Here is a 26,402-nt window from a genome sequence, read left to right as displayed (position 1 = left end):
CAGACAAGGCTGTAGTAAAGAGGTGACTGAGGGTGTCATGAGGAAAAAGGTCTCAGCTGATATACAGTAGGGGAATAAAACACTTACTATTTTCAGTCTCTCAGAATACAAGAACTGGAGGCTGTCACGTTAAATGTTCATCATACAGGTTGGAAATGAACAGACCAATACTTCTACACAAGCTGCGTCATTAAACCAAAGAACTTCTTACCACAAGATGTTGGAAAAAACCCTCAGCAGGTTCCACAGTGCACCAGCAATTCACATGGGTGCAAAGTGTAATTGTACAGACACATCCAAGACAACAGTTCAAGGACTATGAGAGACAGGTGCCACAGCTGGCTCAGGACACCTCCAAGGTGTGATCACTAGAAGCTCCAAGGGTATTGCTGGACATTCACCCTACACTTATCCTCTTCTTTGCCTGGGTGGTGACTGCTAGTGTGAGAGAGAAGGTAACAAGCCCAAGCTGAGCTCTGTTCTGACCCAATACAGCTTCTGTCATGGCTGATGAGATACTTGGGTATGTTTAACCAAGATGAGCAGAAGTGCCTCTGAAAGTATATGTTTAATACCACAGCTCTTAGAACACTGATTTCTTTATTCATGCTCGTAATATGACCAGCCAACAAGAATGGCAGAAAGTTTTCCAGAGCAGTGTCATACACAATTTAGGGTGAAAAAGGGGATTAAGAGGCCACATCTAACAGAAGACCGTAAGTGTAAGGGGACAGGGATAGGCAGCAATTTCTGATGCACAGTTTGAGATTGCAGCCAAATCATGAGTACAGCAGAGATGGAGCGTTAATCCAGATGTGCAAACAACCAGTGCATATCAGTGCTGCCCTGGTTACTAACTGAAGACACATGCAGGAGTCAGCTGTTTGGAAGAGAAGAAAAGCAGGACCAAACCCCAAACTGATCCTTATTTCCCCAGGTTAGACGCAGCAGTCCCAGGAAACAACAAAAGTGCTGGAAGAAATGGAAAAATGTTTCTCTATCTGGAACTCACTCTCTTTTAAGTTACTGAGGTTATTCATGGTACTTCAGCTGCTGTACACTAACAACCAGAAGATGAAAAGCTTTAGTAAATCACATACAGCATCGTCTCTGAGTCTGTAGTGCAGGAGTGCTTACCTCATGCAGCCCCCTCACTGAACCAAGCACCTATTGCAAGGGGTGGGACTCAAACCAACAAGCCCCTTCCCACAGAATCACAGAATGTCCTGAGTTGGAAGGGATTCACAAGGGTCATTAAGTCCAGCTCCTGTCATAGAATCATAGAATCATTTCAGTTGGAAGAGACCCTCAGAATCATCGAGTTCAACCATAACCTAACCTAACTCTAGCACTGAACCATGTCCATAAGAACCTTGTCTAAACACCTTTTAAACACCTCCAGGGATGGTGACTCTACCACTTCCCTGGGCAGCCTGTTCCAATGCCTGACAACCCCTTCCACGAAGAATTTTTTCCTAATATCCAATCTAAACCTCCCCTGGCACAACTTGAGGCCATTTCCTCATGTCCTATCACTTGCTACTTGGGAGAAGAGACCAACACCCTCCATGCTACAACCTCCTTTCAGGTAGTTGCAGACAGCGATAAGGTCTCGCCTCAGCCTCCTTTTCTCCGTCTAAACAGCCACAGTTCCCTCAACCACTCCTCATAAGACTTGTGCTCCAGGCCCCTCACCAGCTTTGTTGCTCTCCTCTGCACCCTCTCTTGTATTTCAATGTCCTTCTTATGATGAGGTGCCCAAAAGTGAACACAGTATTCAAGGTGGGGCTTCACTGGTGCCGAGTACAGTGGCACAATCAATGTCCCTGCATATGACAACCCCACAGTTCACACCATGTGTCTGAGGGCATTGTCCAGTCTCTTCCTGAACACTGTCAAGCTTGGGGCCGTGACACCTCCCTGGTGAGCCTGTTCCAGTGCTCCACCACCCTCTGGGTGAAGAACCTTTTCCTGATGTCCAATCTAAAACTCCCCTGGCACATCTTCCTGCCATCCCCTCAGGTTCTGTCATTGGTCACCAGAGTGAAGAGCTCAGCACCTGTCCTTCCTTCTCCCCTTGTGAGGAAGCTGTAGACTGTGATGAGGTCTCCCCTTAGTCTACTCTTCTCTGGGCTGAACAAAATAAATGACTTTAGCTGCTCCTCATACGGTTTCCCTTCCAAACCCTTCACCAACTTCGTAGCCCTCTGATGGACACTCTCCAGTAGCTTAATACCCTTTCATCCTATGGCACCCAGAACTGCACACGGTGCTCTAGGTGAGGCCACACCAGTGCAGAGCAGAGCAGGGCAATCACCTCCCTTGCCTGGCTGGCAATGCTGTGCTTGATGCACCCCAGGACACGGTTGGCCTTCTTGTCTGCCAGGGCACACTGTTGGCTCATGTTCAACTTGCTGTCAACCAGAACCCCCAAATCCGTCTCTGCAAAGCTGCTTTCCAGCATCTCATCCCCCAGACCACATGTACAGCCAGGGTTGCCATGTCCCAGGTGCAGCACTTGCCCTTGTTGAACTTCATGTGGTTGGTGATTGCCCAAGTTCTGCAATTTGTCCAGATCCCTCTGCAGGGCCTCTTTGCCCTCGAGGGTGCCAACATTAGGTTTATTAGTTTACATATATTGTCTGGTTATTAACCATTTAATAATAAGTAAATAAACAAAGTGATGTGTAAGTGCAACATGTGACATTGTGCCTGGGCGGATGGTCTCAAGAAACCTTACCTGCAGGGCTGGGGCACTGTCGTGGGTGAGTAATTTAGGGTTCTGCTCACTGCAGAACAATGCTTAGATTTCTTAAACAGAAGTGCAAATTAAAAGAGTTTGGTAGCATGTTCACTCTATTATTTACTACATGGGGGAAATATGCCAAGCTGCATCTTGCAGACTTCAGTACAGGCTCTGAAGACTGTTACGGAGGAACAAAACCATTTGCCTTCTGGAAGGGAGGTGTGTATCCTTGGGGGTCAAGGCCTGTCCCCTGTGGCTAGTTTTGGGGCTCAAAACCAAAGATTAGCTGAGCCCTGCATTTTCTGTACTTGAAAATGGAAACTAAGCCCTGCATTTTCTGTACTTGAAAATGGAAACTAAGTCCTGCATTTTCCAGACCTGAAAATAGGCTCATGGTTCTGGTTTGGGGACTTGAAGATGGAGATTAAGTCCTGTGATTTTAGGACTGGAGCAGAGACCAAGCACTGTGTGTTTGGGCTCAGAAATGGAGACCAAGTCAGCTGCTTCTGGAGTCAAACTGAGGGGCACAACCAAACAGCATCTTCAAGTTCACATGTCACACAATGCTTGCCATATTTATTAGCTAAGTACTAAATGTTTCATAATTAGGCAATATTTTTAAACTACCAGTTCATGATTTTTTAAATATTAGTAAATGGATTATTCAACAACCACTCAATATTAAACTATGATGCAATCAAGTGACAGCAGCAATTGGCTTACACTGATGTCAAGAGCCCCTGGTGCTGCGGTGAGCGGGAGCCACACTCTTACCCCCAGGAAGGTGGCAGAAGCTGGGCAGGTGCAGGCAGCACCCAGCAGCCACCCAGCCCCAGTCTCTCTCCTCGGCATCAGCCAGGGGTGGCCTCAGGAGCAGGAGTTGGCCTGGGGTTCATCCCTGGGGAGTCAGGCCCCAGGCACTGCTCTGGGTCCCGCTGGTGCTGGGGGCAGCTGTTACTCCTCAGCTTTTCAGTTTGCAGATTCAAGTTAAAATCTGACTTAAAGTAAGACTTCTTGAGTACAGTAATATACTGGTGCACAGGAGCTTCAGGGAGGTGCAGACTGTAAAGAGTGCTAATCACTGCTCACATACAGAGTGTAGCTAAGAGGGAGAAGCTGAATATGCAAGTGGAAGGCATCAAAGCTCCTGTGCAAATACTATTTAGTAATGCTGGCCTGCTGCAGAGGCTAATCACAAAATTAAGAAGCAGATAAAGGCCCAGGAAGCTCAGCTGAAATAGGAAAGGACTGTAAGTTAAGGGAACTAATAGTATCTTTAGCTGAAGAAAAAAACCAAACCAAAACAACAAAAAACCCCAAACCAACAACACACAGACCAAAATCAAACAAACAAACAAAACCCTCACCAACCCAAAACCTAATATGAAACACAAGGAATGAGAGAGGGCTGTCCAAATCACAGAGCAAGTAAATACCCTGCCAAAGAGTTCATACTTCAGGAATAAAGGGGATTAAAAAGTGATTCCTCAAATCTCCACCAGCTGCTGGGAAAAGGCTCCAAACTCAAGGACCTTGATGGCCTTGGTAGGGCTCCCTGGTCTGTTGTATAGGCTTATCCTCTAAAACAGGGATGTCAAACTCATTTTCACTGGGGGCCATATCAGCCACATAAATGTAGGAGCAGTTACATGTATACAGTCCTAAAATTACATTTGGCCCTTTGAAGGCAACCACAAGGGTGATGTGGTCCCCGGTGAAAATGAGTTTGACACTCCTGCTCTATAAGATGATGGCTTAAAAATGCAGCTGAACTGAGTGCTGGAGCTGCTGACTCCAGTCATGTTCTTTCAAGGAACTGTGTGTGAGTATAGGAGAAATCTGAGAGGGAAGAATAATGAATAGTAAAATGGTGACTCTTACAGTGGTGGGGCCATGGGACCACTGTCTGCTACTTCAATGATACTGGAAAAGACAGTAAAAACATATCATCCATAGCCTTTACTCACAGACCATGGAGTAGAAGACCTCCCCTGAGCACAGGAGGATGGGGCCAAAAGAAGTAAAGAGGTGTCCCTTAACCTACAAGCTGGAACATGCATACTGAGAAGGCTTGCCAGGTTGGAAAGCTGTTCTGCAGTAAAGTGCTTGCCACAATGAGAAGCACAATATCATGCAGCTAAACAAATGAGAAGAGTCACCCCATGCCTAACAGACACGAGGACCTGGCTCACAGCAGAGACAGGTTTGGTGCACACCTTGCATTGCTACAACACTGTCTCTGAGTTAAATGGAGACCATGCAATCACAGGTGCTGATCAACCATTTTCACTAAGGAGTTGTGGACTCAAACTGGCTGCCATCCTTAAAAGTAGGAAGGACCAGCCAGCTGCCAGTGCCTTCCTGTCAGTTAAAGACCCGTCCATGCACCCTGAGCTACCTCGGACTGCTGGCACTGAGGTTTGTAATAACACAGCCCTGCAGAGAAAAGTCTTTTCAGAGCACTAAGAGGAAAGGAACCTCTATAAACAGAAACCATAGCCCGATCACATGATTTCCTAAAGAAGAAAAGTTGAGAAGAGCTTTAAACTAGATTCGAAGGGGGACGGGGTGGTAAGCTGGGCTTGCACCAGTGGGGCAGCACTCTAAAATTGATGAAGACCGGGAGGTCTCCCATCCCCCTAGGGTGAAATCTGAGTACTCAGCTCATTCCCTGAAATGCCTGTACACCAATGCACACAGCATGGGGAATAAGCAGGAGGAATTAGAAACCTGTGTTTGTTCAGGAGATTATGATCTGGTGGCAGTTACAAAGACATGGTGGGACAGCTCACAGGACTGGAATGTGGTCATGGATGGCTATGTCCTTTTCAGGAAAGACAGGCCAGCCAGGCGTGATGGTGGGAGTTGCTCTTTATGTGAGAGAGTAACTACAATGTGTTGGGTGCTGTCCAGGGGCGGATGAGGAGCAAGTTGAAAGTTTATGGGTGAGAATTAAAGGGCAGGCTGGCAGGGGTGATACTGTTGATGATAACTTCCTCATGCACATGGTGGAGGACACAACTAGGAGAGGTGCATTGCTGGATCTCATCCTCACTAGCAAGCAGGGTCTGGTTGAAGCAGTAACGGTTGAGGGCTGTCTTGGTTGCAGCGACCATGAAATGGCGGAGTTCAGGGCCTCATGTGGCAGGAACAGAATACTAAGCAGAATTGCAACCCCGAACTTTAGCAGGGCAAACTTTGGCCTTTGCAAACAATTGCTAGGGGAAATCCCATGGGCAAGGCTGCTTGAAGGATAAGAGGATCATTAGAGGCAGTCAACATGGCTTCACCAAGGGGAAGTGGTGCTTCACCAACCTCATAGCCTTTTATGAGGACATAACGACGTGAATAGATGATGGAAAAGCGGTGGATGTGGTCTACATTGACTTCAGTAAAGCATTTGACACAGTCTCCCACAGCATCCTCACAGCTAAACTGAGGAAGTGTGGTCTGGATGATCGAATAGTGAGGTGGACTGTGAACCAGCTGAAGGAGAGAAACCAGAGAGTCTTGGTCAATGGGGTAGAGTCCAGTTGAAGGCCTGTATCTAGTGGAGTCCCTCAAGGGTCGATACTGGGACCAGGATTATTCAATATATTAATCAACAACTTGGATGAGGGAATAGAGTGCACTGTCAGCAAGTTAGCTGATGACACCAAGCTGGGAGGAGTGGCTGACACGCCAGAAGGCTGTGCCACCATCCAGCGAGACCTGGACAGGCTGGAGAGTTGGGCGGGGAAAAATTTAATGAAATATAACAAGGGCAAGTGTAGAGTCTTGCATCTGGGCACGAACAACCCCAGGTTCCAGTATAAGTTGGGGAAGGACCTATTAGAGAGAAGCGTAGGGGAAGGGACCTGGGGGTCCTGGTGGACAGCAGGATGACCATGAGCCAGCACTGTGCCATTGTGGCCAAGAAGGCCAATGGCATCCTTGGGTGGATTAGAAGGGGGGTGGTTAGTAGGTCCAGAGAGGTTCTCCTCCCTCCCTACACTGCCCTGGTGAGACCACATCTGGAATATTGTGTCCAGTTCTGAGCCCCTCAGTTCAACAAGGAGAGAGTCCAGCGCAGAGCCACGCAGATGATTAAGGGAGTGGAGCATCTCTTTAATGAGGAAAGGCTGAGGGAGATGGGTCTCTTTAGCTTGGAGAAGACTGGAGGGTGACCTCATTAATATTTACAAATATATAAAGGGTAAGTGTCAGAAGGATGGAGCCAGGCTCTTCTCAGTGACAACCAATGATAGGACAAGGGGCAATGGGTACATACTGGAAAACAGGAGGTTCCACTTAAATATGAGAAGAAACTTCTTCACAGTGAGGGTGACATAACAGTAGAAACAGGCTGCCCAGGGAAGTTGTGGAGTCTCCTTCTCTGGAGACATTCAAAACCCACCTGGACACCTTCCTGTGTAACCTCATCTGGATGTTCCTGCTCCCGCAGGGGGATTGGACTAGATGATCTTTCGAGGTGCCTTCCTATCCAATGACATTCTGTCATTCTGTGAACAAAGGAAAGTGTTTAGCCAGGGCAATTCACACCACTGAAGTCCACAGCCTATACATGAAACAGGAAAGGCAGGAATTGCCCATGATGCCTCGCTTGTTCCCTTTGATGACAGCAGATTATTTGCCTGTAGCAGATTTTTCCTGGGTTCCCTGTTCCCCCTTTTCCCTAAATATTTGTTCAATATCTCCCCATTGTGAAAGGACACACCTTGCAAAGTGTAGTTACAGCCGTAGGGGTCTTATGATGGTAGGGATGAAATTGCCCTGAGGTATTTCTAACTCCAAACAACAGAAGAAAGAGAAAATAAGGAGAACTGAAAAAGTGGATCTGCTGTCACAAGAGCCCACCGGAAACCCTGCATTTGCCTGTCTGGTTATGACATTTTAATTTGAGCCTTTCCTCAGTTTCAGAATGCACATGTGCCCCCTATTCTCTGAAACTATACACATTTTTTTCTTAGGCTTTTGTGGACAGATACAATTCCCTACAATGAAGATTGCTCTGAATGACTGAAAGGTCCCTTAATTCCCATGTCAATCCTCTCACATGTGCTCTAAACAATGAGCTGGTTTAATTTCCAAGGTACAACAATATGGCATGTAACTCTCATTTGCAGGAACAATAAATAGCGTCATAATTGTTTTTTTAAGAGTCTGGATTTACGGGAAGAGTTTTTAAGAGTTTGGATTAACGGGAAGAAAAATAACAGCAGAATTAGGCCAACCTACAAATGAAATAGGGACTTTGTAACCCCCATTCAGCTTTAATTCTTCTACACAGCACATCTCTGCATCTCTTCTTAAGGTTTTGCTGCTGCAACATGTCTTATGTGGAGTGGAATGTACTTAATTTGATCTGTACTTATTATTATTAATGCAACTAAGCTTAGTGTAGCAGTTTACTGTATCTCCAAGGTAAAATACAATTCTCACGTGAAATGCGCAGCTCTTTCAATCTGTCTTGCATCAGAATTGTTACTGATTTGAAGAGGGTTTCATTTGAGTGCATTGTGCTATGGGAAATGATTAATCAGAATATGCTGCATTCAGCCCTCCTCCCCCCGCAATGACTTAAAGTTCTTAAAAATGAAACTCAAATGAAATAGTTTCCAGGTTTGGTTTGGTTGGGTTGTTTTGTTTTGTTTTGTATTGGATTGGCTTGTTTTCAATTAAAATAGCTAGGAGCTGCAGAGAAGCACCTCCTTTAAAAACTGAAATGTTTATGTGTGCATAAGCAGAAAAAAGTGTTTCATTTATTGCCAATAGTATCTAAGTTTTTCAAGTCCACTGCTGGACTCCTAGACGATTCAGTTCAAATGCACCTGCTGTATGGGTGAAGCAGCTTTTCTAGAAGCTATTTAATACCTCAGAATGATTTCAAGACAGATTTCAGGTTTACTGTGAGCATGGACATCACGAATGTACACACCAAAAGGTACACATTATCCTATGCCATTCTGTTTCATTAATGACCAGGTTTGCTCTAGTGAAATGTAGGTGATTTCGTTCCTTCCTACTTCTCTTACTATGACAGCTCACATGCAACCACTTTCTCAAGCTGTCTCCTCTGTGGCCATTTGGATTTTGCTCCAGTCCCCAGATCTTCAGCTGCGAGAATATTAACCCAGCCTATCAAGCACAAGGGAGAACGGTATATTCCCTACTTCAGAATTAATTTAAAAGCATCCATTTTTGACAAGGTAAATAGTCCTAGTTAATATTCACTAGCAAATACTGACAGTTTTTTACAGAGGAGAGAAAAAAAAACAAAGCAGAGTGACTGTGCAGACAGGGCTGTAACTTACACATAAACTCATCTTAAATATCAGTACCAACACTCCTGATAGCCCTTGGAAACACGCTCTGGCAATAAAAACTTCAGGTTGCTGGCCTGCACTCTAAGAATATTTTCCAAAAGTGTACATGCATACATTAAAGGCAGCTCAACCCTGCAAAATGCCTATCACACTCTCTATTTAAATGAACATGTTGCCTGCTAGTCTGTCTTGTTCTTTATTTTGTCTGGCTCGAGAGACAAGGCACAGTCACATGTGGTGAAGCCAGATTTTTTCCTCTTCCTTCCCCCATCAAAACAAATTTCCAAAGTCAAAAGGAAGGTTTCCAGTGCTTGGTATTCAACGTTGCCACCCATGTGTCACACATAATTAGCAAGTTAAACCTACAGATTAGATGTCATAATTTGGTAATTAGATCACAATCTGGTACTTTTTAACCTCTTTGTGCCTGAACAACAACATTCCACATTATTTTTGCTATCACAAAACACAGTCATCTGTCCTTACTGCTGATTTTTCATTCTCAAGTGAGAACACAGAGGAAAGTTGAAAGTACACAAGTTTGAAGTTTTTGCTGTTTTTCTTCTGCTTTGCTTAACATCTACAGCTGAAAGCCTCATAAAAAGTTATATTTAACATGCCCACAAAATACATTCAGCACACATTTTACCTCAGTCTGCACACAAGATAAGATTCAATCTGGTTTTGTAAATTCTTTTTAAAATACAAAACACAACAGGTTTTGCTTACAGAGGATAGTGGTTGTAATGTCAAGAAAAAAAAAACACTCATTTTATTCGACTGGTGAAAAATTCAGTTTCTTTCTGTGCAGTGACACCAGATTTTTATTTACTGACGATTGTCAAAGTGGAGCTCTGAAATTTTTGCTCATGTTAAACACATAGGGAATGGTTCTTAAAAAATACCTCTAACATTTCAAATGAGCTTCCCAGAATAGAATGCCAGTTCAATGTGTTCTTCAGAAAAAATAATGTGCAAAGCCATTACAGGCACGGTCCAGAGTTGCAGGAAAAGCATGGTGGCGCAAACAGCAGCAGACAAGAAGCCCTGCTTGGAGAATCTCTCCGTTTCCCTGACCCTGTAATCAGCCCTTTGTGACCCCCTCTTGAGCCTCTCCTGTTCCTAATCAGTGAGCACAATGGAGAAGTGGATGCTACATGTTTGGGGTTTTTTCCTACCTTTCCAAATCACCCCATAGGCTGGAATGATTATTTAGGGGAAGGAAAATTAGGATTCTGCCCAAAGCTTTCATGTAGAGGTGGGATGTGGGGAGCAGAAGGAAGTCTTAAAACTTATGTGCAAATGCCCCGTAATGTGGGTAGCCACGGGGTGTTGAACCTTCTGATCTTCACCTCATTTTCTGCTGCATTTGCTATCAACACCATTATTATTCCTTGACCATGGCCCTGACTGAGGAAGGTACTCAAGCAAGCACCTCATTTTAAGCACATTCCTAAAGTGATTAACAGGGCAAGGAAATATTTGGCAGCGGCACTTGCCCTCTCAGAGCCCAAATGGTGATTCTCACTGTGTCCTGCAGAGCTTCCCATCGGGATAGTTTATTTAAATAAAGGTTTAAAAATTTAAAAATTGCCTTTTCATTTCCTTCCCCTGCCACACCTCTTCTCACAGCACCAGGCTGCAAGCATCTCTCAGTTCCTGTTGCTGGTTATGTGGTTTGGACATTGGTATATGGGAAAAGAGGGGTGCTACACAACAGAGTTCTCCTTACATACCTGTGTTAAGGAGCAAATCTTAATAAAGTGGGGCAGGGCATTTAAAATCACTCTGGATCTATCAATATAATTAACAATCCAATTAATATTTTTGCCTACTTTTTCAAGTATGTTAACTGGGAAAAGTGCCTGAGAGGCTTTCCCATTTTTACCTAATAGTGGCTGTAGAAAAATGCTTGTTCATTCCTTTGATGAACTCTCTAACGGCACAAGTAAATCAAGGTCAGTTTTCCCAAATCACGACATAAAACCTGACAAATAACTGACAGCACTTTCTTTGCAATACTTTAAATGAGCAATCTCCCAAAACGACAGGAACAATGGTAGGAATTTTAAAAAGTAAAATGATAAAGTAAGCTTTTTGCTGATTAAACTGCTTGAGAAAATGTGTATGGAAAGGTAAAAAAAAAAGGCTTCAAGGAAACATTCCACTATTTTGCAGTGCACTTTTTTAGTACCAGGTTAATGAAAATGTGCTGCTGGAAGTTATTGACTTTTTCTTACACACTTCTGTCTGATATCTTAAGATGGCTTTTAATGCCAAATGTTGACATTACAGAGGAGACTTTGGAAAACAGAAAGCAAGCACAGTCATAAATAATACTACTGCATTTAGTGCTACTCTCGCTTTCCCCTTCAAAGCACTACTGTTCTAATCTACAGAAGCCTCAGTGATTGGCATTAGCTGACCTGCCCAAATACAAAAACATGTTATACTTGCTGTTTCTTTTAAAATTATTATCACCAGTCCCTGGTAACATGGAGGAAAATAAAATATTCACCCTGAAGTCAGTATGAAAACAAAAACCAATAGAGAAGAGAAGCTGTCATATTTGATTTAAGGATTACAAGAAGTCTGAACTATCTGCTGGGGAGTCCATGATAATAAGCAGCAAAGATTTTTCAAAAGCTCCTGAGTGACTGAATGTGAAAAATGCAGTTGTGATTCATGCTAAGATGTTTAATGTTTACAGATATAACCAAATGAGGCACGGACTCTGAACCTGGAAAAAGGAAAAAGGTGGTTAAGTTCTATGTAAAAAGTTACGAAACTTGTTTATGAAGTTATATTGATAGAGGGAACTAACATTTCAAGGGTTAAGCAACTACATAATAAGGGCCTACTAACAAGCTAACATTTTAAGCCACATAATTAATATCTAGTTTAGAGCTGTATGTAACCAATTGTGCTAAAAAAAGCAGGACTTCATCAAATGCTGAGATAAGAAGTTTTACAGCACCAGCTGCAACCTTGAGGAGACAAGATAGCCAAGATTTGCAGCAGAAAGGGGGCACCAGTCTGGTTTCAGTCGGCTTGGTAGCTTGGGTTCCAGCCAATTCCTCATAATGAGCCAAAGGTAAATAGTCCATTGTGACGAAGCTGAAGGAGCCTTCATTCAAAGACCCCCAAGGACCCCTCCTCAAATTCACCAAGTGACACTGCGCAGGCACAACGGGGGGCGTCAAGGAAGGGCTATGGAAATGGTTATCTGAGACTCACTTCATGAGTATGTATAGGCGTTCCTGGGGTAATTATGAATATGTAACACCTTACTGTATTTAAGCACACTTCTTATTGTTAAAAGTGTGCGTGTTGGGCGGAGTGAATCCCCCGTGCACCCAGCGCTGTTTTGCTTATGCTCTCATGAACACGTTTAAAGAATACAATTAAGGAATTGGAGTAAACGTTGTTTATCCATATAAAAAGTCTAAGTTATTTATTTCACTGAATAAACTTTTTTGAAACTCAGTGGGTCCCGGGACCCCAAGGAGCTTCCCACTTTCAAAAACTTCCACTCTATCAGCTCCCATTTTCAGCAGTAGCATTTTCCTGCATGCTTTGCTGCAGTGCAGGCAGCTGCAGGATAAGCTGCTAAAGAAAAATGAAATATTTGGTGAAGAAGATGCTGTAAAAGTCAGTCCTCCTGCAAATACATCACAGAACTGATCACCTTCCCTGATAGTTAAATAGTTGCAGCCTCCTTGCTGCAAATGTCCCTCTCCTCTCCTGTCGTTCCCTGGCCCTGCAGCCTCCTAAAACCACCAACGTCTCAGCTCCTGTAAATTTCCTGCATTCATCCTTTGGTGACTTGCTCCAGCATCAGCTTCAAACAGAGGTGTCTCCTGGATTTGCCTACTCCAGGTCTGCACCTGCAGATGCCTGCTCAGCACAGGAAAACAAGAGAGACAGGCCCTGGCAATGATTGTCCAGCTAAGCTCCTCACCCAGGCTTGTGATACAATCTCAGCACAGATATAATTACTCCCCATTTTTGGCACATCGATGCTGAAGTACCTCAGAGTGTAGTTTCACCAGCTTCCTGGAACTTTGCTGTGACGGGTTTTTCTCTCCATTATGCCCCTTTCGCATGCATCTCTGTCCCCAACCTGCTGAGGAACCATGCTGTCCTTCTCACCACCACAAACATTTCCCGTAAAACACACAACTTGAATGAAGCTGGAAGGTTTTTTTTTTTTGATATGCAGGATCCCCATCATTTCACCTAGAAATTACACATGCCAGGCAAAAACCCCCAGGCTGGCAGGAGCAGCAGCACCCAGGGACATTGCCAGCACCCCAGGGACATGTCCAGCACTTAGTCTGTGCACTACTGCAGAGCAGGGATGGCCTCAAAGCGATTGAGCAGTTTCCCAACTCGTAATTAAGGGCAGCGAGATTAAAGCATTGGACCCACAAATAAAAGAAACCCTGGAGGTTTCAGCAGGTACAAAAACTAACCTGATTTCCTCCCCCCTCCCCCCACCGTTTTGGTATTTGTTACAGATTTTCAGTCATGTCAGCTTCAGAAGGGGCAGCCGGGGTTGAACGACTCACAGACGTTCTGCAGCTCCCAGGCTACAGAAGAAAATTGGCAGTTTTATTTCTTCATAGCTGTAGCAAGTGAAGGTGGGAACTCGGGATTAAAGAGAGGTACAAGTCCTCTGTGGTATTTCTGCAGAGCGCAAGGTTTGTGTGTATCAAACCTTTGACAAGTGCTCCCACAGATGAGCAAAACTTTGCTGTGGCCATGTGCCCCTCACCAAAAATCTTGGCCCAGTGCCTTTGAGCAAAGCTGTCATGCTCCCTGGCCCATGAACCACTTCCAAATGGCTGGCAGAGTTACCTATCAGAGACTCAGTGTAATGCTGCATTTTGCCAGCACGGGAAGTGCTTTTGCCTGAGGTGGCTTTTATGGAGGCCATGTTTGCGTGCAAACCTTCACTTACAGCAACCTGGGGTGGCCAAGCTGATGTTCACATGAGTGTAAACTTACATTGAAAGGCAGGAGCTGCCGGAGATGTTACAGTGCTCAAGCCAGTCAGCGTGGCAACCGGCCTCATCTTTTATTGAAGTCTGTTCCTCAGAGGAGAGCTAAAAATTCACTCGACATTGTCAGGAAGGTGTCTGTTTTGGTTGCAGAGAATGGTTCCCGATCAAAGAAAGATAAAAACATCAAAATAAGCTAATAGGGATATGCCTTGAAATTTGGTCTCAGCGGGTGGGGGCAGGTTTCCCAGGGAAGCATTAAGCATGGCTCAGGGCACTGCGGCACGCAGGCGCACTGGAGCTAAGCAGGGCTGAGGCAGGGATGGAGAAGATGCTCCAAGAAAGATATCGAACAATGGAAAAAAAGAAAAAAAAAAGAAAAAGAAAAGAAAAAAATAAGGGAAGGGAAGGGAAGGGAAGGGAAGGGAAGGGAAGGGAAGGGAAGGGAAGGGAAGGGAAGGGAAGGGAAGGGAAGGGAAGGGAAGGGAAGGGAAGGGAAGGGAAGGGAAGGGAAGGGAAGGGAAGGGAAGGGAAGGGAAGGGAAGGGAAGGGAAGGGAAGGGAAGGGAAGGGAAGGGAAGGGAAAGGAAGGTCCTCTCTTCTTCTCTAATCCCTCAGTGAGAGGCAGAGTGCAATTGCCAAGGAGGATTAAAGCTTGGCTGGGGATCAGGGATGAGCATCAGGCCCTGCAATGTCCCCCAAGCCTCCCTTGCACCTCTAACCTCACACAGGTACTTAACACTGGGTTTTATCCATCTTCACTGTCTTCTCCTTTCTCTCATTTTCAATACCTTCTCAGCTCAGCTGAGAGGTTGAAATCTTAGGAATTTGAGTTTTTTGGGAAACAAAGCTTATGTGTGTGCAGTGATGAAGCCTTCAGTGCCTGATTTCAACCAGTTTGTCCCTTCCGTTACCTGATTCCTACAAGTTTCCTGCAAACTGGGATAGAGAGGAAAGGGAGACCTTATCAGTGTCTCTACTGAGGGGAAGTTGTTGAAAGTGCTCACCTCTTAACACAACCTACAGGGGAGAGAGCTGGACTTGGCTGGGCTTTGCTAGTTCTGCACTGACACAACTTGTTTCTCCAAACCTGGTGCCTATTTTTCTAGTTCCACCCCAGATCCATACACCTGTGACCATTTTTAAGCACCCTGCTTGCTCTCCAACACTAGGTTTGCCAGTTTAGTAGTACAGCTTGGCCTAGCAAATGATGATGCCCAACATTACACAGGCAAGCAAGAAGATCAAGTCACACCCCAGAGGAGTTTCCTATCTAAGGAGACACAATCACTTTAACATCTGTGCTGTAGTGGTTAAAATAAAGATGGGGAAAAAAGAGTAAGAGCAGACTTATCATAGGTGGATAATGTGCTAGCGTGAGATAAGACTCAAACAAAGACTCTGCAGAAGTCCTTTCATCCCACACAACCCTACATAGCAGAGTTGTCTTTCTTTTTATCTGCAACTGCCTCCCTCGCCTAGCCATTAATTATTTGAGCAGTCCAGTACTTTTCTTTAAAGCACATCTAAGTCATAAGTGGGCTTCTTGATTATATTTACCCAACTGACCTATTTTAAAAGATCATTTAATAAAATACCCTGCCAGAACCAAATACAAGAGGTTAAGAAAGCATATGTTACAGCAGTGTGGCTTTCTTAGCTCAGTACTCACTGTGCACCAGCCCAAGCCCTCCCTAACACTTGCCAAGTGTCCCAGCATTTAATTATTGCAATGTGAAAAATCATGCAACAGTAGATTCAATATTTTAAGATGATATCTATGATCACATAGAAGAGTTGTGTCAGATAGCCCCAAAGCAGACCCTAGTGAGTGAATCCACTGACAATCAACCCAATGGTACTCATTTTCAGAAGTAAATCAACTGTAATGCTTTGTGCCTGTCAGTCTCGCTGATTTTATTGGACTCTGCTGAATTTCAAAAGAGAAAAGCCCTGTCTCCTTGCCATGCCTAGGCTTGCTTTTAAGATCTCCGCACAGTAAGCTGCAAAAAAAACCAAACCAAACCAAACCAAACCAAACCAAACCAAACCAAACCAAACCAAACCAAACCAAACCAAACCAAACCAAAACAAAACAAAACAAAACACAAACCCAAACAAACACCAAACCTGTTTTCAAGCTTTTATTCCGCTGATTGTACTTTTTCTTTACTGATTAGCCATGTAAAGCCAGACTGAAAATGCTTAGACTGGAAGCATCACCTATATTGCCACCTGTATCTTTCACCAACATTGCTGCTTTCACTAACAGCAGGATTTAAGGGACGGCATTTTATGTTCCCAATTGTGCCATATTAGGGCTACACAAAAAGATGCGTGATACTGAACTAACAGCCACCTCCAGTAATGCTCTCCCTGGCAGACAGATGAAATGACAGTTCAGTAGGCTTCCCTGTTTGCTTTCTGATCCTCAGGTGGAAAATTCTCTCTCTGTGGTTATGGTTATTTCCCTGGCTTCTGCAGCAGCACAACTTGGCACAGAGTCTCTTAAGCCTGCCGAGTTCTGCCAGCTTATGCCAGCCAAGGACCTGCACCAGATTATCCTGATAGATCCTATGAAAGCCTACCATGGGTGATGAAAGAGAAGTACAAATAGAGCTGTTTCTCCCCTTGGCCATAAAGCAGTATTTCTAATCCCGAAAGCACACCACCATGAGGTTTTTCATTAGAAAAAAAAAAGTGTATTTCAGATTATTTGCATTGCCTTTTGACCTATTTGCACTGTGTCATTTTTTTCAAGGCATTTTCTGAGGACTTGGACAAAAATTTGCTTTATGGTCATGAAAGCCAGGGTTCTGCAGGACTTGGAAATTGCTAAGTCCCATAACTTACCAGTGGATCTCCAGAGCTGGCCACAGGGCTAACCCTTACCAACAACACAGGAAGGGAAACAAGGCCACCGCAGCCTGCTAGCCGAGAGCCCAGTGGCAAAAAACCTGGCCAAAATATGCAGTGCCCAAAGGCTTGCAAACTCAGCCTGAGCTGGCAGTTAAAACCCATCTCCTAGGGGCTCGGAATGGACAAGGACATTTGCTGTCTCCTTAGCATGGGATTTTCCTTTTTATTTATTTGAGAAGAATAACTTCTGCATAAATCTCCATCACAGAAAATGAAGATTTTAATGTTCTGCTGACACCTCCTGGAAAACTTAGAAAAAACTCTGAGATCACTTGAAAATAAACCAGTGCCTTTATCATATTTTGCTTGTTCTTTTAGTTCTTATTGAAGGAGATTCATGTAGACACAGCAGCCAAGATTAAAAAAAATATAACTAAGACAAAAATTATTACTACAGTTAGGAATTTGTGTCAGATCTTGTTCTTCCAGGCTACATTCTCTGTGTTTCCTTTAACCAAGAAAAAAATTAATTAAAAATCATTTTTTCCACGCTCTTCAAACTCCCCACTGCCAAAGTATCACTTTTCAGGCCTATGTGCAGATGCTGGGGCAGTGGCTGCTGAGCACAGAGACAAAGGGAAGTGGAAGAAAACCAAGGCCTTGTTTGGTTGAGCTATGGCTACATCAAGCATGACCCACTGCTGTCCTAAGGCTCCCCTTTGATATAAATATATTATTTAAAAAAATATATATATTTATATATATGTATATATATACACACACATTTTGAGGAGGTCTCCCTCCTGTCTTATCTCTAGGTGCTGCTCAGTCTGTAGCAAAGCACTGTCTCAAACATAGATAAGAATAAGCAGTTTTGAGACATGCCAATGCGCTCAATGGACTAATAGAAGTCACCCAAGTCACCGATGCATCCAAGGTGCCATTTTTTCTGTCAGCCTTTGCCTGTTGTCTCAGTTTTCTAATGGAAGACTGAAAGCACCATGTATTTAAAACACTATGAAGCAAGCCTCCAAATCCAGAAGTAAAACCTAAAGCATTGCACTGGAAGTATAACATGGTGGTTTTCTCATTCATTTTCTCATTTGAGATAATTTCTTTCCCATTTTCAAGCTCCTGTTCACATCTGCATGTACAAGAAATATCAGGTTATATGTGAAAGCTGAAACTTATCTTGAAGAAACATGCACTTTTTGGAGTGCAGCTTCATCAGAAGCATCAACCATTTAGGAGAAATTTGCTGAAATGGAGAAAATAAAACAGCAGCTACTGTACTGATGCATTGATCCTCCTATGTGAACTGCCCAGCCTTTTTTGGGAAAGTCAAACTAAAAGCTAATTCATGACAAACAGCCTCCCACTGAATAGCTGTGTGCTGGCTTGTTCCCCCCAGCTAAGCCAACCAGGGAAAATCCCATCCCACTTTCTTTTCTGTCTTCAACACCATCCAGTCAACTCCTCAGGTTTACCTCTTGTCCTTTTAGATCCTGTCTGCTGCTGAGCCTCCCAAGGCTCAGTTTGCCCTCTGAGGAGAAAAAATGTTAGTTGGAAATCTCAGAACAGAGATCAGAGGATGGCAAATGTGACCCTGGCCCTTTTCACAGCCTTTTAGCCAAGGCATGAATGACTCCTCGAGAAACAGAAGGACTGAGCACACGAACTGAGGCATTCATCATGTAACCAGGAGCTCTACAAAATAGATCCATTTTTAATTTCTGTTTTGCTGATTTTATTTCTTTCACTTCAGAAAAATGTTCTTTTCTACCCTGCAAGTGCGTACACATTATTTATTTATCACCCTATGAACATCAATTTGATTCTTGTCCATAATTAAACTCTGCCACTCTATATCAAATATACCATCTAATCCCTTTGAATATCTGTCACTGCCCAACTAGGGACATGTTGGCAACAGTCCAACAAAACTGAGCTCCATTTTGGGCAGGCCTTGGTGTCAGGGCTGCTGTTTCTCTTTATCTAGTGAGGATATATCAAGCTGTAGCCCTGTATGTAGTACCGCAGTTGGATTTCCCCTCCCAGGCTCCCAACACATCTTTCCCTCCTGATTTTCAAATACAAGCAGAGCCAGGTATTTCAAGAAGGATTTCAATTGCAAGTTATTCAACTCCACCTTCTTTCTAGCAATCTCAAACAGGAAGAGCCTGCAGCCCAGGTCTGAAACTGTAGGGGATATTATTTGTTTCATCCAGAAGGGAACAGCATCAGGCAACTGATTAAATACCAATACAGGAGGCCTGATAGCAGAATTGGTGGCCTTGCTCAAACAAATATTTAATCACAAGCATTAGTTGGTCCTATTAATGTTACAAACTACTAAAGGGGAAAAGTTGGAGGGGGAGCTCATTTGTGCACCTCAAGTATTTTAGCAAAAGGGAAAGAAAACCAAGAAAAAGAGAAAAGTAATAACTTTTTTTTGTCCTATAGAATTTGCAGCAAGAGAAGGGACCTGAGTGGGGAACATGTTATTTTCTTTTTTGGGGTGCTTTGGGAGGCTGCCAACTGATCCCATTCAGTTATAACTGCCCTTGGGCAAGGGCAATACACTGCCTCTCCATGAGAGCTGAGCTCTTTGGTGCCTTAGACAGGTCCCAGAATGTTCTTGTGTGTCGAAAGAAGGCCCAGGAGTACCAAGCACCCTCCTGGGATCCACCATGGGCCCAGGAGCTGTTCGTCTTCCCTCCAGTGTTATCTGCAACCAAAGAGAAGGGCTGCAACATCTCTTTGTGCAGGTGCTCACCACATCAGATAATGAACCTGTTCCCTCCTCATCAGTGCTGATTTACCAGCTATCACCTGTATGTTGTCCCTCAAAAGGAAAAGCACAGAATAAGCGATTTCGACAGAGTTTGTTCTCGACATTTTGCGGCTCGTGCTTTGGCGTATGGTCAGAGTGGATAAGCAGAAAAAGCAAAGCAGCAGCACCTGTTTCTCTCCACTTCAGCTTTTCTATTTATGCAACATGGCAACCCACATGGATTAGAAATTAAACTGTAAATGAGCCTTTTCCATTTCCTGCCTAAGTAAGGATTAGCATATTTTAAAGCATGCTCAGGGGTTTTACACTTTCTGTAATGAAACCTATTCAAACAGATAATTGATATGCAGCCACCGAATAAACATCTGACTGAAGGAACAATGTTCTCTCTTTAAAAAAAAAAAAAAAAAAAAATTATTCACAGTAAACATCTCCTCCCAGTGATACTCTCCATTGCAGCGGCCAGTCTGCATGGCAAAGTCGGAGCAGGTAGAAAAGCAGGTCAAGCAATGGTAGAAAAGCAGACCTGGCACCTGAGCCTGAGTATGAAATACAGAAATCCTTCAAGAGCATGGCGCAGAGGGGAAAGAGCATCTGAGCAGCACCTCTCACTCTTTTATACCACTGAAAAAAGCATGTCCCCCTGTCTCCTGGCCAGAGGCACCTCTGTACCAAAAAGATACGGCTGTGCAGAGATACACATGCCAACAACACCTTGCCTCAGGTTTTGTCACTATTGCGCTCCTGGTTGGATTAACCCCCTTCAACCAAACAACTTTTTCAGCCCCCTGGCCTGCTAGACCCCAATGTCACCCCCACAGACATCTTCTGCGTACAAGCTCACCCAAAAATGCAACAGCAGTTGCCCAAATAACACTTCATATCAAGTAACTCAGGTTGAGCCTAATGAGTTTGTGAGTGGATGAACAAATGTGGCCTGTCACATAGGAAATGGGGCACCTGCAGAGCCACCATGTCCTCTGCTTGGCCCAGATCCAACAGTTAATTAATCTGTCATCTTTTGTTACATAGCTTGGAGGCATGTAAATATATTCCAAGTCCCACATCTAATGAAACAACATCACCACTCCAACAGAAGCCTTGGTGCTTTGGTCCTGATGGTCTCTAAATATCTATTTAAATTCAAAGGCAATTCAGCCTTAAATTAAAATGGGACAGCCAGCCAACATTATTAGTTTGAATACAGCAAAGAAGCATTTGCTCTTCAGTTGTTTAGGTGATGATGCTCGGAAACAGATGAATTACCATCTGATTATAGAGTAGAAATAGAAACACAATACACATTTCAAATGTAAGTAGCTGAAACAGGTCATTTCTAAAAACAAACAAACAAAAATAAATAACTCAAAAATTAAAACCGAGCATGTCTGAAGTCCCTGACAGCAGGTGCAAAACAAGAACCTTCCTGGGGAAGACTTAATTTCCCCTGCAGGCCGCATCTGCATGCAGTGTGGTCAGCAAGTGAGACAGGAGCTTTTTGGAGAAGGGAAGAGGGCTTGTGGGCTGTGACGCTCTGCATGGAAGCGGAGGCACAGATAATGAATTTGCAGATGTCGGCTTGGTTAAAGAGACAGCACACGCCAGCTGACAGTCATGCCAGGTGAAAAAGCACATATTGCCTTTCAAATGCAAAGAAAGACTTAACATGATGTGGGGCATGGGGGGACAGGGGTGGTTAATCAGACAGTGTCTGCTCTTCTGTCGCCAGTGCTAACGACCCTAGCTGCTGCAGTCATGTCGTTTAAATGTGTAGCTCTGCTACCTTCATCTCCAATCGAACAGCGTGGAAACCACAGGAGTAGTTTTAGATGTGGTTGCTGCTCTTTCAAAGTTTTCAGCTTAAGCTAGATGGGTAGAAATTTGTCCTTTGAAAAAAGAATACATGAAAGGACAAGTTTCTTGTGGTAAGTGGAAAGCTGAAGAGAAAGCCCTGACAGACTCAGTCAGAGACTCTCAGGTTGGGCTATAATATCAAGGGACATGTACCCAAAGAAACACTTATTTGCTAAGGCGGCACTTAGACAGATCTGAAACACACTTAGATATCCATGTTATATGTAAACAATTTCAGAATACTTCTGTTAACAGTGATTTCATTTCTTCTTTGAGGGAGGAAAACTTTTCCAAGGTATGTCTTTTGGGTATACAAAGGAAGGACACATTTAAAGCTCAGACAACACAGAATCATAGAATCATTTTGGTTGGAAGAGACCCTCAAGATTGAGTCCAACTGTTAACCCAACATTGGCACTAAAACATGTCCCTAAGAACCTCATCTCCATGTCTTTTAAACCCCTCCAGGGATGCTGACTCCACCACTACCCTGTGTAGCCTGTTCCAATGTCTGACAACCCTTTCTGGGAAGAAATATTTCCTAATATTCAATCTAAATATCCCCTGTCACAGCTTGAGGCCATTTCCTTTCATGCGGTCATTTGTTACTTGCGAGAAGAGGCCAATCCCTCCTCAGTACAGCCTCCTTTCAGGAAGTTGCAGAGAGTGAGAAGGTCTCCCCTCAGCCTCATGCGATTGAAGAGTAAATTATCATTTGTGGTGGTAAAGCAGTTCCAGGAGCATCCTTTCATACACCACTGACCAAGCAGCCAGCTGTAAACCTACTGGCATGAAGAGACACAGAGCTACAAGAAACCCACTTGTGGTGCTTTAGGAATTGTGCAGCACAAGCCACGACCAAAAGCCAGAAAGGAGCCACCATGCTCTCCTGCTGCATGAAACATTGCAGGCTCACCTCTGCACCAAGTATTCCTCTGGCAATGCTTGGACTTCTCCCTCCCTCTCACCAAACAGATTTCAAAGTGTACTTTAGATTGCACAGTAAAACACATGGCAGGTACACCTGCTAAGACTGGCATCAAAATCCTATTACTTAATAAGAATATTTTCTATTTTATTGTAAGCCCATGCAGCTATGCTTAACTGGAGTTTTAACATTCAGTGCAAACTAAACACCTGCAACCCATGTGCAGCAACGATGCTTTTCCCCTTATTTTATGCTCCAGACAGAATCCTGGAAAATTAATGCTTTGTTTTTAATATGAATGTTTAAACAAGGACACCATTTTTATTTTATACTTTTAATCCACTTGACTTGCCCCTCTGAACAACATAATGTAGGCACCTGAAAGATTTAAGTGAAACCAGCAGCAGCCCAGAAGAGGTTAATCCAAAATGCAGAGGTTAAAATCTGGGTTGCTGACAGATCATACAAAGGTCATCGGATGTGTCATGCTTTCAATTGTTACTTAAAGGAAATTATATCTAATTAATTCATCAAAGCTATCTTGCTTTATGCTAATTAAATGGCTGAACACTTATTTTAAGGTATTGTTTATAATTAACAGAAGTTCAGGTTATTTCTTTTAGAAGACAGCAATACCATGTTTATTACTTACGTAAATTCCCTTAATTATACCCTAACTAGGTTATCTTCTTTATTGCATTTCAATCCTTCTAGATTCAGTAGCTATTTAATTAAGTAGAGCAAAAAGTGTCTGTGAATTGTAAATCAAATAGGCTTAAATAGACAATAGATTGCAAATGGTAGATTTAAGAGTTATCAAAGAGTCACTGGAAGGCTTCAGCATACCATCTGCCTTGGTTTGTTGGCAAGAAGAAAACCCTTCAAACCCTCCTACCTTTGCTCCAGAGAGATCGCAGCACACTAGTTGTCTGTCAGCCTTCAAATAGCTTTCTCAATGAAAATTTTAAGAAAGATTAAAAAGAAAAATATCCTTTCTATCAATCCAGGACTGTGACAATGCAAGTGCAAGCAATCTCACTAAAAGTGAAGCTTAACTGTGAACATTTTTTTTTTTTCAGTGGGAGATTTGCAAACGGCCATTGCATGGGCTGCTGCAGTTCACCTGGCACCAGTGGACCAGACCATGAGCAAGTTCACCTTTTTGTGCACCACTTAATTTTCTGTGCCTTAAAAAGATGTCAGGGATGTTTTGAATGACAGATGTATTGAAAGTTGCACACTCTTACATGCTTGTACGATATTGTTGGCATCAGCTCTGAGAATGAAGAGTCAGATACATTTACATACCTAGAAATAAACTATTGTTAAAAGCCATTACTGTTACCTCTAATATCTCAACATTGCCACAAAGATGAGCAGGACTATTATTCTGCACCAGGGCAAAGTGTATACTGTGTATGTGCTTTTACTTCCAAGTTAGAAGTCAAATTGATCATCTCTGCCATTAGGAGTTATGGCTCATGGAATTTCATCATTCCTATAATGCGCGGTGAAAATGTAATAAGGGAGTAAAACAGAAGAGCAACTTACAGTAATTCTTTATGAAATGCAACAATATTGTATGTGTCTAGAGCATATTGATAAACAGATCTATTGTAACAACCAGTGGATATTATGATTGCACTAGTGTTAATCTTCGTACGACCAGTTTTCCTTATGGTACACTTGGGAAGCTGGATGCGCAAACCCCATTAAGGTAAATGGGAAGTGAGGGCAGAGCCGTGACTGGCATAAAACTGTATACCTTCTTGATGTCACCAGAACTACAGCAACTTATACATGCTCAGACACATCCATTGGCATCTCTTCTTCTTCTTATCTCAGCATAACGCAGCACTGGTGTGAACTGGAAACATCTTTGACTTTTACTGAATGGAATTAAAATGAATGAGCAGGTAAATTAAAATATCACAGTTTAAGATATTCCTAAATGTGTTCATTTGATTGAAAGAAACACTCTGCTTGAGAGAGATAAATAAGCTTAAGAGAAATGATCCTATTTTTGCATATCTAGATCAAAATGAACCCACGCCTCGGGAAGCACAGGGTGCATATACAGTTGTGCCTGTGAAGGGCTCTCAAGGAAGCCATGGCCAAGAAAAATAGTCAAGAGCAGAGAGACGCTGTTCACAGATCTGTTCCTCAGTACTCGTAGCAAAAGGACTTTTCACCTTGGGCACCCATGGAGGTGGGAGCAGGGTCGGGGGTGGGGACAGAAGTCAGTGTTCTGCAAATTAGTTTCCAAATAATTGCTGACTTTTCCTAGTTCACCAGCAGCTAGTAGTGAACAATTTGTTTGCAGCCCCTTGGGCTACTCATTGTAGAGATTCTCCAGCTCATTCAGAAGCCTTTATTAAGGGAAAACTCAAGTTTTCACTGCAGTGTTGCAAGGAGAATCAACCCAGCAAGAACTTACTAACATTCATGGCCACACAAATAGGCTACTTGTCGCAGCAGACAAACAAGAGCCCAACAACCTGGACACCAAGCCTTAATTCAGTAATGAATACAACATCTGCCCTGTGGAGGAAAGGAGCTACCATTTCATCTAACACAACAAAGTTTTCAGGTTGAGAAGCAGCGGTGCCTGGGACCATCACGAACAAAAGACCCACATGACAAGATGCTGTGCTTTCAGCACTACTGAAAGTTGAAGTGTTTTTCTGAGACTTCTGGAGCGATAATGCCCACATCTGTGGAAAGCAGCTCTGTCCGCATTTGTATGTCTCATATCCCAAGAATCCCCAGAATCCAGGTTTTGCCCTTCCTGAAGGCACTGCCATGGCTGGCAGTGCCACAAGGACTGCAGGATCTGCCTAACCCTGCATGGGGATGCTCTGGAGCAAGACCAGGCTGGTGCTTACGCATTTGTCACACTGCAACTCCAACCCAGACAATGCTTTCTACATCTCTGTAGAAGACAATATTGCAATTTCTAGCCTTTTTTTTTTTTCTTTTTCTACCTACAGTGTTTGAGGTCTTATTTGGGGAGGACTGTGAAAAAGAAAAGAAGGTAGCTGTGTTAGACATGTGATTTTCAAGCTGACAGTTTCCCTTTCATTTTGAGGAGCAAAAAAACATTTTCAGTGTCAGACAGACTGAGTTTTAACAACATGACAAACAGCCCCATTTGTTGATCTCAAGTCCCCGCTATCCATCTTCAATTAACACAGTAAAAAGGTGGCTTGCATTTGGTGTCAAACATTTGTATAAGCAGCACATGCCCTCACAGTTGGAATTAATGTTTGCCATTGATAAATCAGGAAGGATAATTTATGGCATGACACTGGGCTCACATAATCAGAGGAAATCGGGTACCTTGTGAAAATATTGCTCTCTTTCAAAATACAAAAGTATCTGCTAAGATTTAGAGTGAGGAAAGTGATCATGGTATTATAAAGACATAGAAAAAATATCTTGTTGTCCCAGTTTTGTTAAAAACAAGATCAGTTGTCTTCTAGTGAATTTTCCTTTCCGCTAAGTTATTCTAAGTACCTTCTAGGTAACTCCACTTTTCTGAATTTAGCTGCATGTTTTTATGAGACACTATGCTTTGAAACTGATAGGGGTGACCAATGGAATGCAGAAGAGGCTTATGTTTAGATTTATTACTATAGTAACCAAGGTTAACTGATAATGGGACACATTTGCAAGGAGGGGCGGACAGAACAAGTGAGTATTCCATCCCATTATCATCATGCACACTATAGAAGTGGGAGATCACTAGGGTCTCGCTCTCTTTGACAATGATTGGCATATAGAGAGGACCCTGCCTGTCATCCCTGCGATCCAGACCTTGCATCCCTAAATCTCGTTCCTGTTTAATGCAACATCCTGCCCAGGACTTCCAGATGCCAGCTCTGCAGCCACAT

At 43.3% G+C, this 26,402-nt stretch overlaps 1 long non-coding RNA gene across 3 annotated transcripts in view; it reads left to right on the top strand.

The window, feature by feature from the left end:
- LOC139827820 (uncharacterized) overlaps positions 1-24,599 on the top strand; it is a 127,787-nt gene extending 103,188 nt beyond the window's left edge. For all 3 annotated transcript variants that reach the window (XR_011738834.1, XR_011738833.1, XR_011738832.1), the window contains one exon: positions 23,589-24,599. This is a non-coding gene — a long non-coding RNA (uncharacterized lncRNA). The remainder of the gene's footprint in view (positions 1-23,588) is intronic.
- Positions 24,600-26,402: the final 1,803 nt, after the last annotated feature.

This window comes from Patagioenas fasciata, chromosome 4 (assembly GCF_037038585.1).
Source record: "Patagioenas fasciata isolate bPatFas1 chromosome 4, bPatFas1.hap1, whole genome shotgun sequence".
In the NCBI taxonomy this organism is placed as follows: domain Eukaryota; kingdom Metazoa; phylum Chordata; class Aves; order Columbiformes; family Columbidae; genus Patagioenas; species Patagioenas fasciata.
This window is presented reverse-complemented; position numbering and strand designations above follow the sequence as displayed.